General features: G+C 40.8%; 1 protein-coding gene across 2 annotated transcripts in view; it reads right to left on the minus strand.

Annotated features, from left to right (window-relative positions):
* Positions 1 to 22,097, minus strand: part of LOC136884411 (MOB kinase activator-like 2) — a 604,905-nt gene that overhangs the window by 321,761 nt on the left and 261,047 nt on the right. The window lies entirely within an intron of this gene.

Raw genomic sequence — 22,097 nt, forward strand, 5'->3', positions numbered from 1 at the left:
AAATTCCTCGTTTCAGGCGGATAAAATGGAATTTACAAAATTCTCCAGAAAGTGTGGGCGACTGCCCCCTCGCTACTAGTCGCCCACGGATTGCCCACTCACCCCCTCCCCCCCCAAAAAAAGCCTTCTCTGTCATTTGGTGGAGTTAAAACGGAAATGAGGAGGAGGGAGCCTTCGAAGAATGAAGAATGAAGGTATCGGCTAAAGAGAGGAACTGGCCATGAAAGGCTCTCCACGCCTCGGAAACCTAAGATCGTCGGGGTCGGAAGAGTTGAACAAGAGAGGACAGATAGATAGATTAAAGTTGAGAGTCTGACACTGTAAGTTGAAGCTATGTCAGAATTAGCTAGGGTCTCCTTTCAATCGCCTCGAGTATGTATTCTACCGCAGTGGGATAGTATACAGTGCCTAGGAAGATTTGGTACTGATGTTCAACATTTTTCTTGCCCGGCTCCGTGGATAACTACTTAGTATGCTGGATTTTGATACGAGGGGTGCCGGGTTGGACTGCCGGCCGGGTCGGGGTTTTTAATCACTGATCATTTCCTTTAGCTTTTGGACAGGGTGTTTGTGTCGTCTTCAACATCAGAATTGACCCTAGCCATCCTAGTAGACGTGCAGGTCGCCCCTGGGTGTCAACTCGAAAGATCTTCACCAGGCCTCTTCGGATCCCACAAGCCACTATTTATTTACTTCATTTCTTAAAGAAAAATACTAAGTTTTATCCAGAACATCTTAAAGCAGTTGTTTTGTTAGCTAAATAACGTATTTCCTCATTCAAACAATTAATTGCATTTCCTTCAGAAAGCTGTCATAACTGAAAAAAACAAAAACAAAAAAAAAACCCTGGCGCAACAGACCCGACAGACCATGGCCTACCATGCGATCGCTGCTCAGCCCGAAGGCCTGCAGATTATGAGGTGTCCTGTGGTCAACACGACGAATTCTCTCTGCCATTTCTGGACCGGAGTCACAATCTCACCGTCAGATAGCTCCTCACTTCTAATTACGTGACTGAGTGAACCTCGAACCAGTCCTCAGATACAGGTAAACATCCACAGTTCTAGGCCCTTCGGGCAAGCAACTCAATGATGAAAGCAACGTAAGGATATGAGCTACGAATTTTAGGTAAATAAAATATAATAAATTATGAGAATATATTCTTTATTTATTCCTATACGTTACAATCCTCTCAATCAACATTATCCCGCCGATTAGATTAGCAGTTCGCCTTTATCTACCACTGCGAGCGCTAATGTGAGTCAATGCATCGTTTCACTTAAGCCCGTATAACTACATTCGGTGGACATTTTTCAAAAAATCAAAAAAACGCCTGAGGGTATTGAACCAATGAACACGTTATAGAAAGAATTATGTAAATAAGTTAATTTGGCTAGGATTTGAATTTAAAAAACGAGAAAACAAGCGATTTGTTTTTCTGGAACTGCATTTGGGCCGGAAGTGATTTCCAAAATTTGTTTTTTAAGCTTGATAGAGCTATCCCAGACTCACAATTTGAAACCTTTTCCAGGCCCTTTAGTCCTTCAACTTTCGGCACAATTGAGGAAATTGTTTAATTTTACGGTTTTCCTAGTATGGGGGCGACTTTGTCAGCTAAGAAATGTTTCCAGCATTAAAAGTCCAGTGACCTCGTCGGGAATCGAAACGGGGGCGTCCGGTTAAGAGGCAGGCACGCTCCCCGTGCACCGCGGGCCCGGCATATTAATTGGAAAGTTTTCCCATAAGTTTCCACGTGAAATAGAATCTTTAATCAGCACTTAAAATTCCAATTCAGAATGTACTGTATATCTCTAGTCGCACGGAAGCTGAACGGTGAGAAAGTGGCCCGATAACTTTTGGAAATGTGTTCGGAGGACCAGAGCGGAAGGAAGTGAGGCAAGGCCAGCCAGGCGTCACGCTCGGAGGTGAAAGGTTCTGCCCGGCAGAGTGATGGAGCAGAACACGGCCATTATCGCCAGCGTCCTAACCGCAAATGATCGCAGCCCACTCCAGTCCGATCGCAAGCAGGCTTCTACGTGACCACAGCCCTGGAACCTTCAATTTTTTTTTTTTTGCTAGGGGCTTTACGTCGCACCGACACAGATAGGTCTTATGGCGACGATGGGATAGGAAAGGCCTAGGAGTTGGAAGGAAGCGGCCGTGGCCTTAATTAAGGTACAGCCCCAGCATTTGCCTGGTGTGAAAATGGGAAACCACGGAAAACCATTTTCAGGGCTGCCGATAGTGGGATTCGAACCTACTATCTCCCGGATGCAAGCTCACAGCCGCGCGCCTCTACGCAACCTTCAATTTTATATGGTAGCAACCGACTAGGATATGAATTTTAATTTCAAAAATCCTCGATGCCTTGGCCGGGTTTCGAAACACGGCCTTTTTGGTGAAAGTGGTGGTGATGATTATTTATTTAAGAGAAAGTACAACTAGGCAACCATCCCCTATATAACACTAATTAGAGAGGAAAAAATGAAAGGGATCCGACACTTCGAAATATGAATATATCGGCCAAAGACAAAGAAAAGCCATGAAGGACGTAAAAATAAAAGACTCCCTCGGCGTCGACACACCTAATACCGTCGGAGTTGGAAAAGAACAAGACTTGACCAAGGGAGATCGGATAGGATAGATGAAAGTGAGGAGCCTGGCACAAGTAAGTGGAAGCGATGCCAGGACTCAACTCAGGACCACGCGGTCGCCACCCCCACGATCCCAAGATGAGAGACACTGCGGCCCCTGTTAGTAGTCTCTTATGACAGGCAGGGGATACTGTGAGTGTTATTGTACGTCAGAGATGATCCCAGATCACAAATGAACCCATCTCAAATCATAGATTAGTTCATAATGCAGAAAAGACCGTACGGAATGTTGAGATAAAATAGCTCTTCGATCAGGTTTTGCAGCAGATTAAAGCGTTGGTTGGTTGGATTAAACCAAAGAAAAATACCCATGGCGTAACAGCCCCTGAGGGCCATGGCCTGCCAAGCGACCGCTGCTCAGCCCGAAGGACTGCAGATTACGAGGTGTCGAGTGGTCAGCATGTCGAATCCTCTCGGCCGCTATTCTTGGCTTTCTAGACCGGGGCTGCCATCTCACCGTCAGATGGCTGCTCAAAACTGTAATCACGTAGGCTGAGAAGACCTCGAACTAGCCTCCAGATCCAGGTAAAAATCCCTGACCTGGCCAGGAATCGAACCCGACACCTCCGATAAGAGGCAGGCAAGCTACCCCTACATCGCGGGGCCGTCACTGGATAATAATAATAATAATAATAATAATAATAATAATAATAATAATAATAATAATAATAATAATATCAAATATACAGAGTGTAAAAATAAGGTTTGCACCCGGGAGATAGTGGGTTTGTGCCCCACTGTCGGCAGCCCTGAAGATGGTTTTCCGCGGTTTCCCATTTTCACACCAGGCAAATGCTGGGGTTGTACCTTAATTAAGGTCACGGGCATTCCTTCTCACTCCTAGCACATTCCTATCCAATCGTCGCCGTAAGACTTGTCTGTTTCGGTGCGACGTAAAGCAAGCGCCCAAACTTTCAGAATGCACTGCTCACACGTAGAAGAAGATATGTAACATGGTCAGGGACCGGTAACGCTTTATTTCCATTCAACCGACGGTGGAATTCGAGCCCACTCGTCTCCCGAATGCAGAACTTGGCTCAATAGACGTAGCGCGTTAACACGGGCGGCTACTCTGCTCTGTATTATTAATACTATTAATTTAACACAAGATTTATAACGAATCAAGAAAACTAAAGAGAAAAAAACAAAAAAGAACACGTCTTGAGAAGAAGGAATCTTTTCCTTAGTACTGTATATTCGCGCCTCCCGTCTTTGTCGTTTTTCAATGAGTTTACACATGTCACAAGCAATCTGCACCATGGCCTCCTCCAACACACCCATAACTACAACTCGGCCATCCTGCTACTCATCCGCCTCGGATGGTTTCATCATCTCAGCACAGGTAGAAGTGCAGTTAGGTCCGTCGTGAGTACCTTCCTTTACATCATACGTGTCAATTTTCCTTCCTTTTGCTCATCTTGTATGAACCTAGCTACTTGGGTTTAAGTTTCAGGCTTGGTCCCATCTGTGCTCTCTTGAGCTGCAGTCAGTTCTCCGACAAGATATGCTGTCGGTTCCTTTCTTCTTGAAGTAAACTGTTTTCTGTTTTCTTGCTGAATTTTTAAGATAGCTTGCTTCGCTTCGGCGCGTAGTTTCTCTCTTGAAGCTACAAAACATAACTTGGACTCTCTGGATTTGAATATCTTCCTTGGTTCTCATTTTTACTCCAGTTAGCAGCTCAAAGGGAGTTGTTTCAATACTCCTCTGATAAGCAGATTTTTTTAAATTTATTAATTTATTTATTTATTTATTTATTTGGGAAACCAAAACAGCGAGAAGCCGAATTACAGAGTTCCGCAATGAAATACATATTTACAATAGAGTAGCACATGGCAAGCATAAAGAAAAGTGGAAGAATAATGACGAAAAAACATTAACGATAAATATAGAGGAAAAAATTAAAAACTAACATAATTAGAGACACAACATACAAAAACAAAAAATAAAGGCTAAAGAAACAACGAGAAAAATTGTTGAACGTAAAACGAAGAGAAGAACTTATAGCTAGGCACAGTAAGATAAATACAGATATAACACTTAAGTAATGGTGTAGTACAGTAAAAAATAAATATTATATTATGTACAAAAGAGAGGACAGCAATGAGAAGAGAAAAAAGGAATATGAAGAAAATGAACTAGGTTAAGTTAAGGAAGAATCGATTAAAGGAGGCATACGAAGAAAAAACGTCCAAGTTCCTGTCAGAAGATAAAGAGTTAAGGAGGGTTGGTATGCTGATTTACGTCGCACTGACACAGATAAGTCTTATGGCGACGATGGGATAGGAAAGGGCTAGGAGGGGGAAGGAAGCGGCCGTGGCCTTAATTAAGGTACAGCCCCAGCATTTGCCTGGTGTGAACAAGGGAAACCACGGAAAACATCTTCGCGGCTGCTGACAGTGGAGTTCGAATCCATTATCTCCCGGATGCAAGCTCACAGCTGCGCGCCCCGAACCGCACGGCCAACTCACTCAGTGATAAGTAGAACTGAGAGTCGGTTGCACCTTATCGATATACCTACACCACTAGTTGGGATTGTCAATAGCTAACTTTCCAAGAACTGGGAGTATGGTGGAGTTAATCCTTTCGACTTGGCCATTAATCCAAGTAGGATAAATAACAGGCGGTTGAAAGCTACGTTTCTGCTCCAACCCTCATTTCTGCTTGTTGGTTCATTGAATGTTCACTCTGCTCATAATCACAATCATCATCATCATCATCATATTATTATTATTATTAATATTAGGGTATATGAGCATATTTACGTCCGATAAATGTAAACAAATACGATCCAATAACTCTCCTGAGTTTCCTGTGTAGTCCTTACGTAACACATTACAAATCGAAATAAGTTCTTGTCTGGATTCTGAACTTTTTTCGATTATCATCAGACTCCACATAAAATGAAAATTATTTAAAAACACGTAGCCTTTTCCTGTTATTCCTACCACCATGATTTTCAAAAAGGAACATGTGCAGCGCCTTAATAACCTTGCCTGGTGACTTGCTAATTACTACATTAATTGTCTTAATTTGGCCTATCGCCTCCATGTCATAAATGCGCTCTAAATCACTACTGTAATGCAGAAATTCTACCTTCAACACTGAATCGTCTTCTTTCTTACCTTCATCGAGACATAAAATGATTCAGGTTCCTTCAAGGCTGTCGGCGATACTTAACCTAATTCGTCGGGACTGGGTATTTCACATTGTTTATTCGTCTTTCTAATGTATTTCCGCGTCGTTTCTCTCTTACGTAAACTTCTTCTAACAAATGCGTCTTTAAAGCAACAACTTGCGTACTTAGCTTGGCGTCTGGTTTTGTACTTACGCACGACTTCATCTTTCGTCTTTATTTGATCGTCTTAAAAACATAGTAAGAACTTTGTTGTAATTATGCAGAAAGGAGGTAAACCATAAGGAAAATCTCTGAATTGTTCCTAGTTTTCTTAATGACGTGATGGTTCTTTCACTGGGCTGCAGGAAAGTTACAAGACGCACAATTATTTCCACCTTAAAATTAGTTAAGGGTTAGACTTTACCCCTTCGTTTGTTGGAATTACAGCTGCAGACTTCCCCGGAGAGTGAAAGACGTGCTGCATTCAACGAAGGATTATAATAGATACAGTTATCTCGGGACATCCACAAGAAATGGCCAGTTTACAGACGGAAAATGCTTTGGGAGGTTCATTGAGGTTTACTACTTTAGTGTAAACTACCGTTCTTACGAACTACTGATATTTAAAGTCGTTTGGTGAACGAAAGTATCCGTTTCCAAACGTAGAAAAGTGGACAGTGTGCCGTGCCGCAAGGCGCAGACCTCTCGTTAATTGGTAAGTTTATCCCAAATAACAAGAGTATTGTTTACTTTTGTCAATTGTATTTGTATAGCGTGTTAGGTTAATGTTTGTATTGTCGAATAGCCATGCGAGAGGTTGGTTAATTGCTTGGTGATTGAAGAAGGGGTGTGTGGATGTTTTTGTGTTAGGCAAGGACAGGGAGTTCGGGGTGTTGGAGAATGTGCACCGCGGTTCGTTTAGGAATCTGCCATTCGGCTCGCCCGCAAATGAAGTTGAGTACCCCTGCTCTAGACCTTTCTTGATCCCAAAGGAGCCCGCAAATTACTTATGGAGTTCTATTTATCACAAGAATCAAGAAAAGTAGAGAGACAATAACATAAACAACCGGGCGAGTTGGCCGTGCGGTCAGAGGCGTGCAGCTGTGAGCTTGCATCCCGGATATAGTAGGTTGGAATCTCACTGTCGGCAGCCCTGAAGATGGTTTTTCGTGGTTTCCCATTTTCACACCTTAATTAAGGCCACGGCCGCTTCCTTACAACTCCTAGGCCTTTCCTATCTCATCGTCGCCATAAGACCTATCTGTGTCGGTGCGACGTAAAGCCACTAGCAAAATAACATAAACAATACAAATACGTCTTGACAAGCACCCAACTTTATCTTCGTACTGTACATTCGCGCATCCCCGTCTATTGCCTTTTTTCAATGAGTTCACACATCTCACAAGCAATTGGCACCATGGCCTCCTCTAACACACCCATCCCCACATTATTATTATTATTATTATTATTATTATTATTATTATTATTACTGGTCAACTCTTTGGCGGACGTTTGGTTCAGAGAGCCCCACGTTCGATTCCCGGCCTGGCCAAGGACATTAACTGCGTATGATTAATTCTTAAATCTCGGGGACTGGGCGTTTGTGCTCGTTACAATGCACCACATTACTAACCACCACAGAAACAGGCAATAGTGAACACATCCCCCATACAGGAGTCGGGAAGAGCATCCGGCTGTACAACACAAAAAGAATTCACATCAGGTGTCGACTACAAGAAAATGAGAAAGATTATATTCTTCTTCTTTTCTTACAGTTTATTCCCACACATGTTGGGTCACGTGTGCGAACTGCGTCGCCGGATGCCCTTTTTGACGCCAACCCTATACGGAGGGATGTAACCACTATTGCGTGTTTCTGTGGTGGCTGGTAGTGTGGTATGTTGTTTGAATATGAAGAGGAGAGTGTTGGGACGAACACAAACACCCAGTCCCCGAGCCAGAAGAATGAATCAGAAACGATTAAAATCCCCGACCAGGCCGGGAATCGAACCCGGGACCCTATGAACCGAAGGCCAGTACGCTGACCATTCAGCCAACGAGTCGGACAAGAAGATTATATTCTGTTATACACATTTTCGAATAAGCCCATTAGGAGCTCTGCAGAGTAATTACAGGCGTGCATTTGCCTTCTTTTGTGCCCACATTTCTTTCATTCCTTTACTGTGGGTTTCTTTTCTGTCTTCAGACCAAGTTGTTCCAGTCTTCTTCTTCGGTCCTTCCTCTTGGTCAACTTGCCATTTGTGAATTTTGGAACTAAAGATTACCCGGTTTTGGACATCTGCTGGTGTAATTCCTACCTGTTTCAGATCGGTTGTGATATCGCCAATCCATTTTATTGTGTCTGTTTTGACTATACTCCTGTTTTCATAGAATGTATTATCATTATCATCATCGTTACAGAAAGGATGGAATAATGATTAAGTAAACACTAGGAACAGTTGATGCAGTCCATCCAGGAACTCGCAATAAGCTTACGAACTCGGGGATGATACTTCTCCACGACTGTCACTATAAAACAAGACACTGATGATCAGCAGATACCGGAGACTTCATTCACTTACAAAAAAAGGACGGAGTGAACTCGTCCTGTCATACCATATGTTTCTAGACCTGTCTAGACAGGTACTGTCTGTTAGCCTGGGAGAGAACCAAACTTCTTCCTTTCTGGAAAGACAAGCTTGACATTCTATGCAGACAAAGAATGACTGTAAACAATGTCAGAGACTGGAAAGACAATAGTGTGACACAAAGACAGCTGACACAGTTCAAAAGAAAACATTTACCATGAATGGGATGCCAATGCGCCAGCTCCGAGGTATATGGATAACATGTCTCAGGTTTTATTCCCGACCAATTCACGGATTTGAAGGATTTTAATACTGACGTATGGGAACGAACGGAGTTCGCCTACCGTCATGAGGGAACCAACTGAGGAGCTGTACATGACGTCACGCTAGTCACGTGATCCTCGAATGTTTGCAGGGCATCTGGATGGTCACAACACTCAGTGGCCTACTGTCACAAGTTCTCTCTTATGCACCAGTGACATTTTATAAGACAAGTGATAAGCTTTAACAGCTTCATTTCAAGTAATACTAATCCCGTATTGACTATAATCAATCAATGAATATTCAAGATAAACTTAAATATTATAATTAAGCGGTCCGCCTATTCAATACAATATATAATTTATTAATATCTAGGACATGTTTCGTCCCCAAGGGACATCATCAGCTAATAATAAATTAATATTAATATATCAGAAATGTTAAAATTGGAAAAGACACATTACATTTTTTTTGACAATTTAAAAATAAGATCTTCAAATTTTGTTAAAATTGTAAGTCATAAGACAGGTAAAACAGTTGAATTGTCCATATTTCTCTTGTTGATGTTCTTGGAAAATTACCAGTTTTGCTTATATAATCTTAAAATATCATTTGTTGTAAACAGCACACACGATTTGTATTCCTTGGTGAAAGGTTTGTTGAAACTTAATAAGCATTCCTTATATGGTATACTAAAATTTAAATGCTTCAGAATTTAAAGTCAGATCGGGGCCGTGATGGTAAAGTTCTGTGTGGTAATGGATATAATTTTATCTGACTTTAAATTCTGAAGCATTTAAATTTTAGTATGCCATCTAAGGAATGCTTATTAAGTTTCAACAAACCTTTCACCAAGGAATACACATCAAGTGTGCTATTTACAACAAATGATATTTTAAGATTATATAAGCAAAACTGGTATTTTCCAAGAACATCAACAAGATAAATATGGACAATTCAACTGTTTTACCTGTCTTATGACTTACAATTTTAACAATATTTGAAGATCTTATTTTTAAATTGTCAAAAAAATGTAATGTGTCTTTTCCAATTTTAACATTTCTGATATATTAATATTAATTTATTATTAGCTGATGATGTCCCTTAGGGGACGGAACATGTCCTAGATATTAATCAATTATATATTGTATTGAATAGGCGGACCGCTTAATTATAATATTTATCTTGAATATTCACTGATTGATTTTTTATAAGACAACAATTATCCAGGTATCATTCCTGACTGGCTGCTTAGTGTAGTTGGCATCGTAGGCCGAAGGTTGCGGGATCAAACACAGACACAGGTGCTCGATAAAAACATACATCGGGTAATTAGCTGGCATGATGAACATGAACACAGGCATGTGAAATGAGGAACAACTATCAATGCTAACATTCCTATATAATAACAATATTCACAAACAAACAGAAAAAAAAACAGAACATTAATACAGCTTGTTTCTCAAATACATTTTTGAACGAGTCTTATGCAACGGAGTTTTCAACAATATCCACAAGTAAAAAAGAAAAAAATAGAACATGATTCAAAAATAAATATTCTGAAGGGATACATTTTATTAATACATGTCCTATTACTGTATATTATGATACGAAATGTGAAAAGCTCTACCACCAGACGTACCGCCTGAACAGTCTCCATTGGGAAATGTAGTTCTCTGCTCTTACCCACTGAGCTATGGTTGCCTAAGTCATGTTTGTTATATTGTGCTAGCATTTTTTTTACAATTTGCATTACCTCGCACGTACACAGTCTTATGGCGACGTTCGTTGAGAGAGAGAGAGAGAGAGAGAGAGACACACACACACACACTTGGGACATGTTATCCGTACGGCATGGGGCAGGCTAATTGGCACCCCATTCATGCTAAATGTTTTCTTTTAAAATGTGTCAGTTGTCTCTGTTAATCACTACCCATTTGCCTTGCGTCGCCCCGACATAGATAGGTCTTATGGCGACGATGGGATAGGAGAGGGCTAGGAGTGGGAAGGAAGCGGCCGTGGCCTTAATTAAGGTACAGCCCCAGCATTTGCCTGGTGAGAAAATGGGAAACCACAGAAAACCGTCTTCAGGGTTGCCGACAGTGGGGTTCGAACCTCATCTCCCGGATGCAAGCTCACAGCTGCGCGCCCCCAACCGCACGGTCAACTCGCCCGGTTATCATTAGCCATCAGTGTCTTATATTTATATTCAAAACTATCATCAGTCACAGTGAAATCGGTATTGTTTTCCTTACTAATGAACTAGATTTGCCGCATTTTAAACTAGAACTTGTACAATATGGACCTTTTTATGAAACAAAATAGAAGAACGACTACAGCAGTGGAACTGAATTGTTCCTTGCAACTACGGGAATACACAGCCATATTTATAACCAAAAACATGTGAGAAAACGCCATTCCAGTTTTATCATATGTACATTTTAATGCACTTTTTACTATGATTTTCTAGAATTGACGTACACCTTAAATGTTCTACCAGACAGCGGCGAGGAACCCGGTACTGTACGCGGCCGAGACGATAACACTAGAAAGGCACGGGGCAGAGAAAGTGGAGAAAGAAAGAAAGAAAGAAAGAAAGAAAGAAAGAAAGAAAGAAAGAAAGAAAGAGGAGGGAAAAGATGGGAAAGAAAATCAAGGGATGAACTGTACCGAAACATGAGGACTATCTCCGAAGAAATACGACTCAAAGAGCAAGACATGTAATCAACATGGTCATGAAGAGAATGACTACAAAAGTATGGGAGTTATCGGGTAGGACGAGAGAAAAGACGGGTTGTCGAACTCCGGAAGGACTGGACTGAGATGGTGATCAAGGTGGAAGGGACAAAGAACTAGAGAAATAAATATACACCAACCAAAATGTCAGAGCTCAATGACAGAGATAGGTATAGAAATAGGATTGAGAAGCACCGATGGGGGGGACAAGAGAAGAGGATACCGAGAATATCAGCAGAAGAACGGGAGAGAGAGGATAATAGGTTCTGGCAGGAGAAGAAGAAACCCCAAAGCATGACAAAGCTGCCCGTGGTCCTACACAGGCCGTAACGAAAGAAGAAGAATAATGACGTAATTTGCTTTATTCATTCATGTTCTTAAAATAAACTTAAAAACAAACATTTTGACGATTTTGTTACGACATTTAAGTCGTATTACAGTAATACGCACAATATTCGACATATTCGTAAGTTGTGCACATTGTAGCTTATAAATATGGCCATGGGAACATTTCGGAGAATGTGACCTGATTATAGCCAACTAGACAAGTTTTTTTCTTTGAATGCTATTTGTTCGGGGCGTCGACCTATAGAGATTTTTTGCCCCTACTTGCACCATATGATACGAACCTCCGTGTAATTGGAGTGTTGAATGTGAGGAAAGGAACGTTAAGGACGACACAAACACCCAGTCCCCAGGCCAGGGATATTAATCATTTACAATTAAAAAAACCCGACTCGGCCGGAAATCGAACTCGGGGCCGCCGGGCGACAGGCGGACGTGTTGCCCCCTACACCGCGGGGCTGGACAACTAGACAAGTTACTTTTACAGAAAGAACAGTATTCTAAAACTCCCAATTAATGTAAAATCTTTAATTACATAGAAATATAAAATTTGGGGTGTACTGCACCCCGCCCCTGTGTTTACATTCTGAAACTTGGTGCGTATGCTTGAGGGTTAAAGTGGAGAATACATTATTTTTATTCCATTTTAGCCAGCTGAAACTAGGAATCATAGATGTAAGGTAAGGGTGTATTCTCCCCGAACCTCCGCAGAGGTGTGCTTGAGCCGGAGTTTACGTACGGTAAGGTGGCCAGTTCCTTTCCGCTTCTCCATTCCCTTACCCCCACCAACAGCGCGTGGCAACCCATCCAAATCTTGACCACGCTCAATGTTGCTTAACTTCGGAGATCTCACGGAATCCGGTGTTTCAACACGGCTACGGCCGTTGGCTGGAATCATAGTAATAATTTTAAAAAACTCAATGTGTACAAGCTCTGTTGTCCTATCAGCTAATTCTTTCCTTTATTTTCTTTAATTATTAACAAAATGATTAGACGAAATACGCACAAAATGCCGTTCGTCCCGGCTAAACGATTTGTACAGCGCCACAGCTAGAAGTGGAAACACCGGCCGAGTTGGCCGTGCGTGTAGAGGCGCGCGGCTGTGAGCTTGCATCCGGGAGATAGTAGGTTCGAATCCCACTATCGGCAGCCCTGAAAATGGTTTTGGTTTCCCATTTTCACACCAGGCAAATGCTGGGGCTGTACCTTAATTAAGGCCACGGCCGCTTCCTTCCAACTCCTAGGCCTTTCCTATTCCATCGTCGCCATAAGACCTATCTGTGTCAGTGCGACGTAAAGCAAAAAAAAAAAAAAAAAAGTGGAAACTGCATGAGTATGAGGAAGGGTAACAGGGGTGTATATATATATTTTTTCTAGGGGCTTTACGTCGCACCGACACAGACAGGTCTTATGGAGACGATGGGACGGGAAAGGCCTAGGAATGGGAAGGAAGCGGCGGTGGCCTTAAGTAAGCTACAGCCCCAGCATTAGTCTCTTTAGTGTCTGTTAGTTTGTTAGTGTGTAGTCAAACACCAAATAATTTTTAATTGTATAATCACACCGTACTTCTATTTAATTGTAATACATGTCCAATATCGTTCATATGGTGAAAATGTTATTGTATAGTATTGAATCAAAACATCTTTAAAAAATATTATTAACGCACTTAAGTTGGTGAACTGTCAAGGTGTCGAAATTCGCTCAGGGATCATAAAAAACTAAACACTTTGTAGTATTTTTTAAGTGTTTGTTGTCAGTACATGTTTGCCCCCCTCCCTTTCTAATTGCCGCTACTGTTCATCAGATAGACATTATCCAAAACACTGGCTGTAAAAAAAAAAAATAAAAAAAAACCAACGGAACTGTGTTTGCTCATCCTCTGACATCAAAGAATCAGCCTGCTCGATATTCTCATTGTTGTGCCGCGAATAGACGGCGGTGAAAGACAGTCGGCCAGCTGTGACTGGTTCCGCTAGCTCCCGCTAGAGGTCAATGCTCTGGGCTGCAGCTTCTACTGCACTACGTGATACACCACCATTCACTCCCTTGTCGAAGATTCGTGCTTGATACTTCCTTTTACAAGCGAATTGGGAACATGCATCATTTTCAAAAATATTTTTTTTGAAAAGTACACCAATGAAATAGTACGTAAACGTATTACATTGTAGTATGTTGCCTTGTTTTCTACCATTAAAAAAATATTTAATAGTGCCTTTCCGCAAGGCGAGTGAAACGGCCTCTGACGTAAGCGGCGCGCTGTGACGTCACGATCCAGTACCGCATGGAGATCTACCAGCCGTTGTGCATCAGCCGTTGCTAAAAGCCGATTGTTTATTATTCATGATCGCGAATAACTGCGAAATGACAGAAGAAACGTTCAAAACAGCACAGTCAGACAATCTACCATGTGTAGATGTCATCATTCTTGAAAAATGTGACTTTTGTGGTGGCAGAAATTCGCGGATAACAAGCAAGTTTGTAAGTGGAGTCTTTTATATACGTGCAATGTACTGTAACCCATAGTATTAGGATAACAACTAACCTGGATAGATATCACATCACTTTCAACATTTCCTTCTAGACTGATTCCCCTATTAAAGAATAACATTACATTTTCGGGCTTTCAGCATTAGTAAAGTAAGAAATCGGATTTCAGCACCAACATAAACATATAGGTAGCATTATAGTACTAGTCCGCTTCTGTGGTGTAGTGGTTAATGTGTGCCACTCCCGGAGGCCCGGTTTCGATTCCCGGCTCTGCCATGAAAGTTGAAAACAAATAGTACGAGGGCTGGAACGGGCTCTACTCAGCCTCGGGAGGTCAACTGAGTAGAACGGTTTCGAATTCCACCTCAGCCATCCTCGAAGTGGTTTTTCGTATTTTCCTACTTCTCCTCCAGGCACCTAAGGCCACGGCCGTTTCCTTCCCTCTTCCTTGTCTATCCCTTCCGATCCTCCCATCCTCCAACAAGGCCCCTGTTGAGCATAACAGGTGAGGCCGCCTGGGCGAGGTAATGGCCCTCCTCATCAGTTTCATCACCATACTCAAAGTCTCACGTTCCTGGACACTGCCCTTGAAGTGGTAGAGGTGAAATCCCTCGCAGAGTCCGAGATAAAACCAACCCTGAAGGATAAACATTAAGAAAGAAAGAAAGAAAGAAAGAAAGAAAGAAAGAAAGAAGGAAAGAAAGAAAGATCATAGTACTATAGGGCTATAATCTATCATTCCTAAAAAAAAAATATTTATGGTTGGGACAACTGGCCTACCCACTTCCGGGGCCCTTGAAAGAGAATTAAATATCTTTGTGGAGGGAAAAAATTAAACATGATAAAGACAAATATGACTTCATCTAGTTTTCACAAGTCGGGCTGAGTGGTTCAGACGGTTGAGGTGCTGGCCTTCTGACCCCAACTTGGCAAGTTCGATCCTGGTTCAAACCGGTGGTAGTTGTCAGCCTCGTGTCGGTAGATTTACTGGCACGTAAAAGAACTCCTGCAGGACTAAATTCCTGCACATCGGCGTCTCCCAAAAATCGTAGAATTAGTTAGCGGGGCGTGAAGCCAATAACATTAATTACATTTGACTTTTAACAAGCTGAGCATATCAGGAAAGAAAAGTGTCCTGGTGACATTTTAGTCGCTCAATACAGGAATGTCTTTGGGTGCTGTGACTTTTACTTTTCTTTTCTTTTTATTTTTATTTTTTATTTTTGCTTTACGTCACACCGTCATATATAGGTCTTACGGCGACGATGGGACAGGAATGGGAACAAAGCGGCCGTGGCCTTAGGTACAGCCTCAGCATTTGCCTGGTGTGAAAATGGGAAACCACGGAAAACCATCTTCAGGGCTGCCGGCAGTGGGGTTCATAACCCGCTATCTCCCGGCTGCGAGCTCACAGCTGCGCGCTCCTAACCGCACGGCCAACTCGCGCGGTTTTTTTACCCTTCGGTTTATTGACTTGGCTTGTATAACCTAAAACTTAGGCTAAGTAGGATAATATTTTAAACACCTACATCACTATTTTCACCTGTGTGCAATTATGTTATTTATTTCATTAATATTATGATAATTATTATAATTGAGCATTGTTAACTTATAAGACCCCAACAGACAAGCATTGGTTTTGTGTAGAGTTATACATTTGTTAAATTCACGTTGTTTCCTTTCATGATGTACACGCCTATTCTTTGTTACATTATAGAGTATTTAGATATAGCCTAAATTTCTTTACCAATTAAGCTCTTCAATAAAGACATACATAACTGTTCCATGCCAAGATATATTGGTAGAATTAGAGCTGTCAAAATGGTTCATAACCCCTTTGATTTATTATCTTGACATGGATCACCCAAAACATAGGTTAGGTTTGGAGAATACTTTAATAATCAGCATTATTTAATGCACTGTTTATTACTTTCATATTCCAAGATGTAATTGAAGCGTTTAAATAAAGCATCATACATTAAAATTTAAAGTTTTACCACTAGAACAAGCTGACATGGAAAAGTGATTTGAAAATTCAAACAAATTCATCTTACGTTAAAATCTTAAAAAAAATAAACTGTAGACTTTTCCGATATATCACCAGCATTTCTCCGGCTCGCCAAAATCCATTTCTCCCTAGTTTTAGCGTCTTTGGAACATTTATAAACAATTTGTTCGGTATGGTATGCGATGTGCTATTGCACATCGGAACTCTACACCATTTATAAGTTTTCTGCCTCACTGTCTGCGCAGGATTCATTTTAAGTCTAAAATATACCACTCAGATTATTATCCATTGTATAGACCTCGAATTTAACCATACCAGACACTAACATAAAGTAGAAATACGCGAAGTGTATCCTGCTTCTCACAGCACACTATGTGTTATTTCGTCTGCTAATTCAGTCAACCTGTACGATGACGTCAGACCAATGAGATCGCGTACTTGCGTGACGTGACATTTTCGTAGATTTTTATCATGTTTGGAGTTATTATTTGTACATTCTGATCACATTTTTGAATTCTGCATGAAATTTTGAATCAGATTAGCATATTTTTAATTAAAACCCCGGATCATGCATGTTCCCTATTCAAAACGAGCTTACGATCTTCGCAACAAACGTCATCCACTCGTAATCCTAGCAATGAAAAATTATGTCTGATAAACTAGCTAAACGTTTGTTCCAGCGCAACTGTTGTTGTTAATAATAATAATAATAGTAATAATAATAATAATAATAATAATAATAATAATAATAATAATAATAATAATAATTGATGTGATGCGAAAAAGGAGGATTACTTTTTATGGACACATGGCCCGAATGAATTGAACACGGTTAACCAACCGCATTTTCACTTTCCTCCAAGAGAAAAAGGCAAAGTGGGCATGGTTCAGTGAGATACAGAAAGATATGCAGGAGATTGGGATCTCATTTGAAGATATCCAGGAGCGTGTCCCACTTAAGAAAAAACTCCAAGAACATCAAAGTTTCCTACCAAAGCCGAAGATGAAAACTGGAAAGGCATGGACGGAAGAGCGAAAGGAGCAACACCGTATACGAATGAAGGAATACTGGACCAACATTAAAGCTGAAGGGAAATAATTGTAATGACGTGGTCCTTAGTTCGCCGAAACGAAATAATAATAATAATAATAATAATAATAATAATAATAATAATAATAATAATAATAATAATAATATCGAAAGTATGGAGGACTTCCTTTCGGGTATGTCGGAGAGATGCAGTGGTATTATGTCGTCTTCAGATCGGCCACGATATAGCAACGCACTCCTACTTACTGAAGGGTAGAACACACTCCCAGTTGTACTTGCGGCGGTCATCGTACCGTGAAACACATCCGTACGGAGTGCGTGGACCTGGCCGATCTGCGCCGTCGTCTAAAACTTCCGAGTACCATCTCCCTCATCCTACGAGATGACGAGCAGTCAGCAGACGCATCATCCGTTTTATGACGGATAGTTGTCTGTTTTACCTCTAATAAAAGTGTATTTTCTATTTGTTTTCCATTTTTATTTTATTGTACACTACGTTTTATTCTACTAACCCTGTTTTAGTTAGTCTTTGCGTATGTTAATGTAGTTTTTTACTTTTAATTTTAATAATGTCGTGTTCTATTTTAATCTATCTTTTATATTTTTTATAAGAAAATAAGGCTTTGCGATCTAGATCCATTGATTCTTTTAAATTCATGCTCATTTTTTCATCATCATTTGTTTTAAATTCTGTTCAGTGGATCTATTTTAAAAATTGAATTATTATGACATTTCGTTTTAGCTCGTACCATTACGGGCCAATTACCTAGATGGTAGGTCCTTTAAACAACAAGGATCATCATCATCATCATCATCATCATCATCATCAATAATGACATCACCAGCCTAACTCTTGAGAGTCCGTGGAGCATATCTGAGGTGCTATTAAAAATATAATTTTCTTGACGAGTCATGTCCTATACTGAAGTTATCAGCAGTGACACTCAGGATCAATGCTCGGCCCGTAACGGTTCACAAGGAAGACTTACAACTTCCCGAAAGGAAAGAAGAAGCCAGTTCTAGTGCCAGGGACTATTCTCTCGTGTTGCACGCCGAGCGAGTGTCAAAATCTCTACTGTGAAGTGTGACCATAAGGCAAGGTGCAGTAGGCATAACACGGAGCAGATAACCCAGCAGCAGGGAAGCCATGGAAAAACACCGCTCAGCTGACCGCATAGAGGAGACAAAGGGAAGGCAAGGAGCCTTTTACAGAAGCAGTCCCCGCCGGTATGGTGCACTGCTGTCTCACATCAAATGCTGATGACTCGTGGGCGGACGTTGGTGAGATATCATTTTTCCCTGTGCATTAGAGCGTTGTTCAGTAACATAGAAATCCATTCCATGGCTAAGTGGTTAGCGTGCTGGCCTTTGGTCACAGGGGTCCCGGGTTCGATTCCCGGAAGGGTCGGGAATTTTGACCATCACTGGTTAATTTCGCTGGCACGGAGGCTGGGTGTATGTGTCTTCATCATCATTTCATCCTCATCACGACGCGCAGGTCGCCTACGGGATTCAAATCAAAAGACCTGCATCTGGCGAGCTTCTCCTCGAACACTCCCGGCACTAAAAGCCATACGCCATTTCATTTCATGCCGTATGTTTGGTAAAAATCTATTCATTTATTCACTTTTTTATCCTGCAGTTCTTGATGCAAAGCTGATATTGTATCGTAGAAGTCAACAGTATTTTTAATTGCAGTTCTATATAGGACGGTTGTCTTGTGAGCTCATAGTTTAGTCTCGAAGGAGCGTTTTCTGCCAGGCAGAGACATTTTTAAGATGCACAGCCTTCACTCTTTCTAATGTAGCTAGACTATCCTTCAATCGGTGTTCCCAGATGACGTCTTTGGCGTATGCCATGATGAAGCCTATTTGTACGTAGATTTTTTTTCTCTTAGCAGTATGTCAGGTATTAGGGACGCTCTGCCATATATTGAATATATTTGGAAGCTGGGAAAGGTTAGAGAATCAAAAAGTGATCAGAGAAAGTGCATACTCTCTGGCTTCACAGGTAGTTTTCAAACATGGCTGCATGCAATGAGAAAATTACTAAGGATGAAAATCACATATATCTGAATATTAATGAAAGTGTTAGTCGCTTAGTACAAAAATGTATTGCGGGTTCAGGTAAGCCTTCGCCTGCAATTATTGGAGTGATCATTTAATGATTTGATTTTGTAATTACTGAAAGTTGGCTGAACATACGGAGCCTTATCAATGATTCACCGGCAGGTAATTTCGGAGAGAATAAAACAAAAATGAAGAAAATCGGTCCAGCAGAACGGACGGACGGATTTGCCAAAGCTGTTTTAGTAAACGCTTTTAAAATAATAATAATAATAATAATAATAATAATAATAATAATAATAATAATAATAATAATAATAATAATAATTCAACATGAAATGTTCAAAATGAATCAACCCGCCAACGCACTGAATATCGGTAGAAGAGCCAGGAAGTCTTCGCACCCGTATCAATGATAATGAAGTGCATTTTGTTTTGAATATTTTATAAGAAACCATTTCATGTGGTATTCTGGTGTGTGTTCCCCATAATTACTGTAGAGTTGTAGAAAACGAGTTCTAACACGGAAAATAAAGCGTTTACGGACCCATGCACATATAACATAATATTCTCTTCTTCTACATGTAAGGAATAAATCCTTAAAGTTTGGCCGTACTGTTACATACCGTATAAACCTTAGTGTGGGTTTAAAATTTATTCTGTTCATCATAATGTGAGCCTGCTGATCAGCTCGCACAATTCCAGGAGAAAATAAGACTATCCTACACGTGTGTGCGTTTCTCCTCCGCTACACCGCCATACAACAGTAGCTGGGAGATTTTTCTTTTTAAAGCGGAACACAGAAGATTAGTTTAAATTGGTTTTAAGTACAAGATATGACAGTTGTTATGTTAATGTGCGTCTTTAGCCGTCTGACCTAGTCACTGATAATTGTAGGGGGAGGAAGTGTTGGTTGGTTGGCCCAATTACAGGAAGACAATGGAACAACAACAACAACAACAAACATTCTATTTTCTCAGGTGGGCCAACCTATTGTAATGACCTCTTATGCATGGATACTGAGCAAAGAAATTCTAGCGATAAATAGCACAGGGCTTCCCTTTCGTGTCCGCCGGATAGCAGACATTACTCAATACTTGTTCCTGCAAGACAAGTCCAGCCTTCCTCGACTTTCTTCCGAACTCTCACTTGCACGGTAGCTTTAAGTCACCAAGCACACTAAAAAAATGGCAACAACAGAGAGGAAAAAGAGACTAAGAACCTAATTAGGTAGTCATCTACACTCCACCCAGATCGTATCTCAACACAGTCGACTGACATTGCAGTGCGCTTAAAATGCATGAAACCCCGAGTCAATAGATGTACTAGCACAGTGAAGAGCAAAAACTCGGCAATCCGAGGTTTCTTTAACATCGAAATAAACCAGTATCACACACAACAACAACAACAAAAACAGATGATAATAATAATAATAATAATAATAATAATAATAATAATAATAATAATAATAATAATAATAATAATAATAATAATTGTAGCGGCTGGTACACCTCTACGCCGCACATTTGAATTTTCCGCCTTAAAGTACTCCTCTGCAGGAGAAACTCTGAACTTTAAAAACTGGATTAATTCATAAGTTTCTCAGAAGATGTCACTACCGTAAATTTTGTGATTACGAAGTTGTCAATACTGTGTGGATTTCAACCTGTTTTGTTTTCCATTGATCAAGAAGTCTGGACATTCTTTTATAGATGTCTCTACTAAAAAACTATGACCATGCACCTTGGTGCGAAGTGGAAGAACTTTATTTGAAGATATTTTGTATTCATAAGTTTGTTCCTTCGCCAGTTTTGAACTTAGCCAATCCAGAATTTCTGTAATTAATTTTTGACCAATCGTGTCTTTCTTCTTCGATTTTGATGTGTAACTGTAAGCTACCCAATAAACGCCTGTGGGTGTGTCTTAATTATTCATGAAAGGTCTCGAATCTTCCCCGAGAGTATAAAAACTGCTGATTTTCCTGTCTCTCGGCCACTCGAACAACATCTAGCCTAGTGTATGGAAGTGTAGCAGGAGGCGGGAAGCACCTCTTTCATCCGCAGCAGCTCTTCAACAAGGTAGTGGCCACTTAACCATCTTTATTTCTTGCTAGCTCAGCAGTTTAACACGCGGGGAAGGTCCGAAACCTATCTTCAAACATGTAAATTGCCGTCACTTTTGTAAAACTTCACATATCTTTAACTGTAAATCGGGGATAGAGAGTGCTTTACCCTCTCGAGCTCCCCTTCATTTTTGACTTGAGGTGACTACGTTATGGTAACTTGTTCTTCCTTAATGTATTAAATTTTCTTATATGAGTCACCTCCATAGTTTGGGAATAGCCCCTGGTTCATCGGCCTAGTGCCTCTTAGGTTTTAAAAGATTTCTTGTAGGAGTGCAAGTACTCGCCTCCATTGCGGGCCACTAACTTAACCTATTATTTTTCTACTAAGGCCTATTACGTTGGGTACAAGATACCCCTGTGCCTTGAGGGCAGTTAATAGTAAAGTCCGTTGTGGCCTTTGATAGGCTTGAAAAATTGAGAGCGGGTCAGCTCTTTCTTGTATTTGGATATGTGCCTCTAGGAGGCCTGACAGTGCTAGGTGGGAGCAAGTGCTCCATGTAATGAGGGGATTTCTGCCCTCTGGTAATATGTGGTTGTGAGCTGAGTGCTCAGAAATTATAAAAATTAGGGCTCGTGGCCCAGATCGTTACAATATCTCAAAATCTTGGCTTTCCTGGTATTGTACCTAATTTGACTTGTTGTTACTTGTTAAAATCTGAAG

Source organism: Anabrus simplex, chromosome 12 (genome assembly GCF_040414725.1).
Source record: "Anabrus simplex isolate iqAnaSimp1 chromosome 12, ASM4041472v1, whole genome shotgun sequence".
Lineage (NCBI taxonomy): Eukaryota > Metazoa > Arthropoda > Insecta > Orthoptera > Tettigoniidae > Anabrus > Anabrus simplex.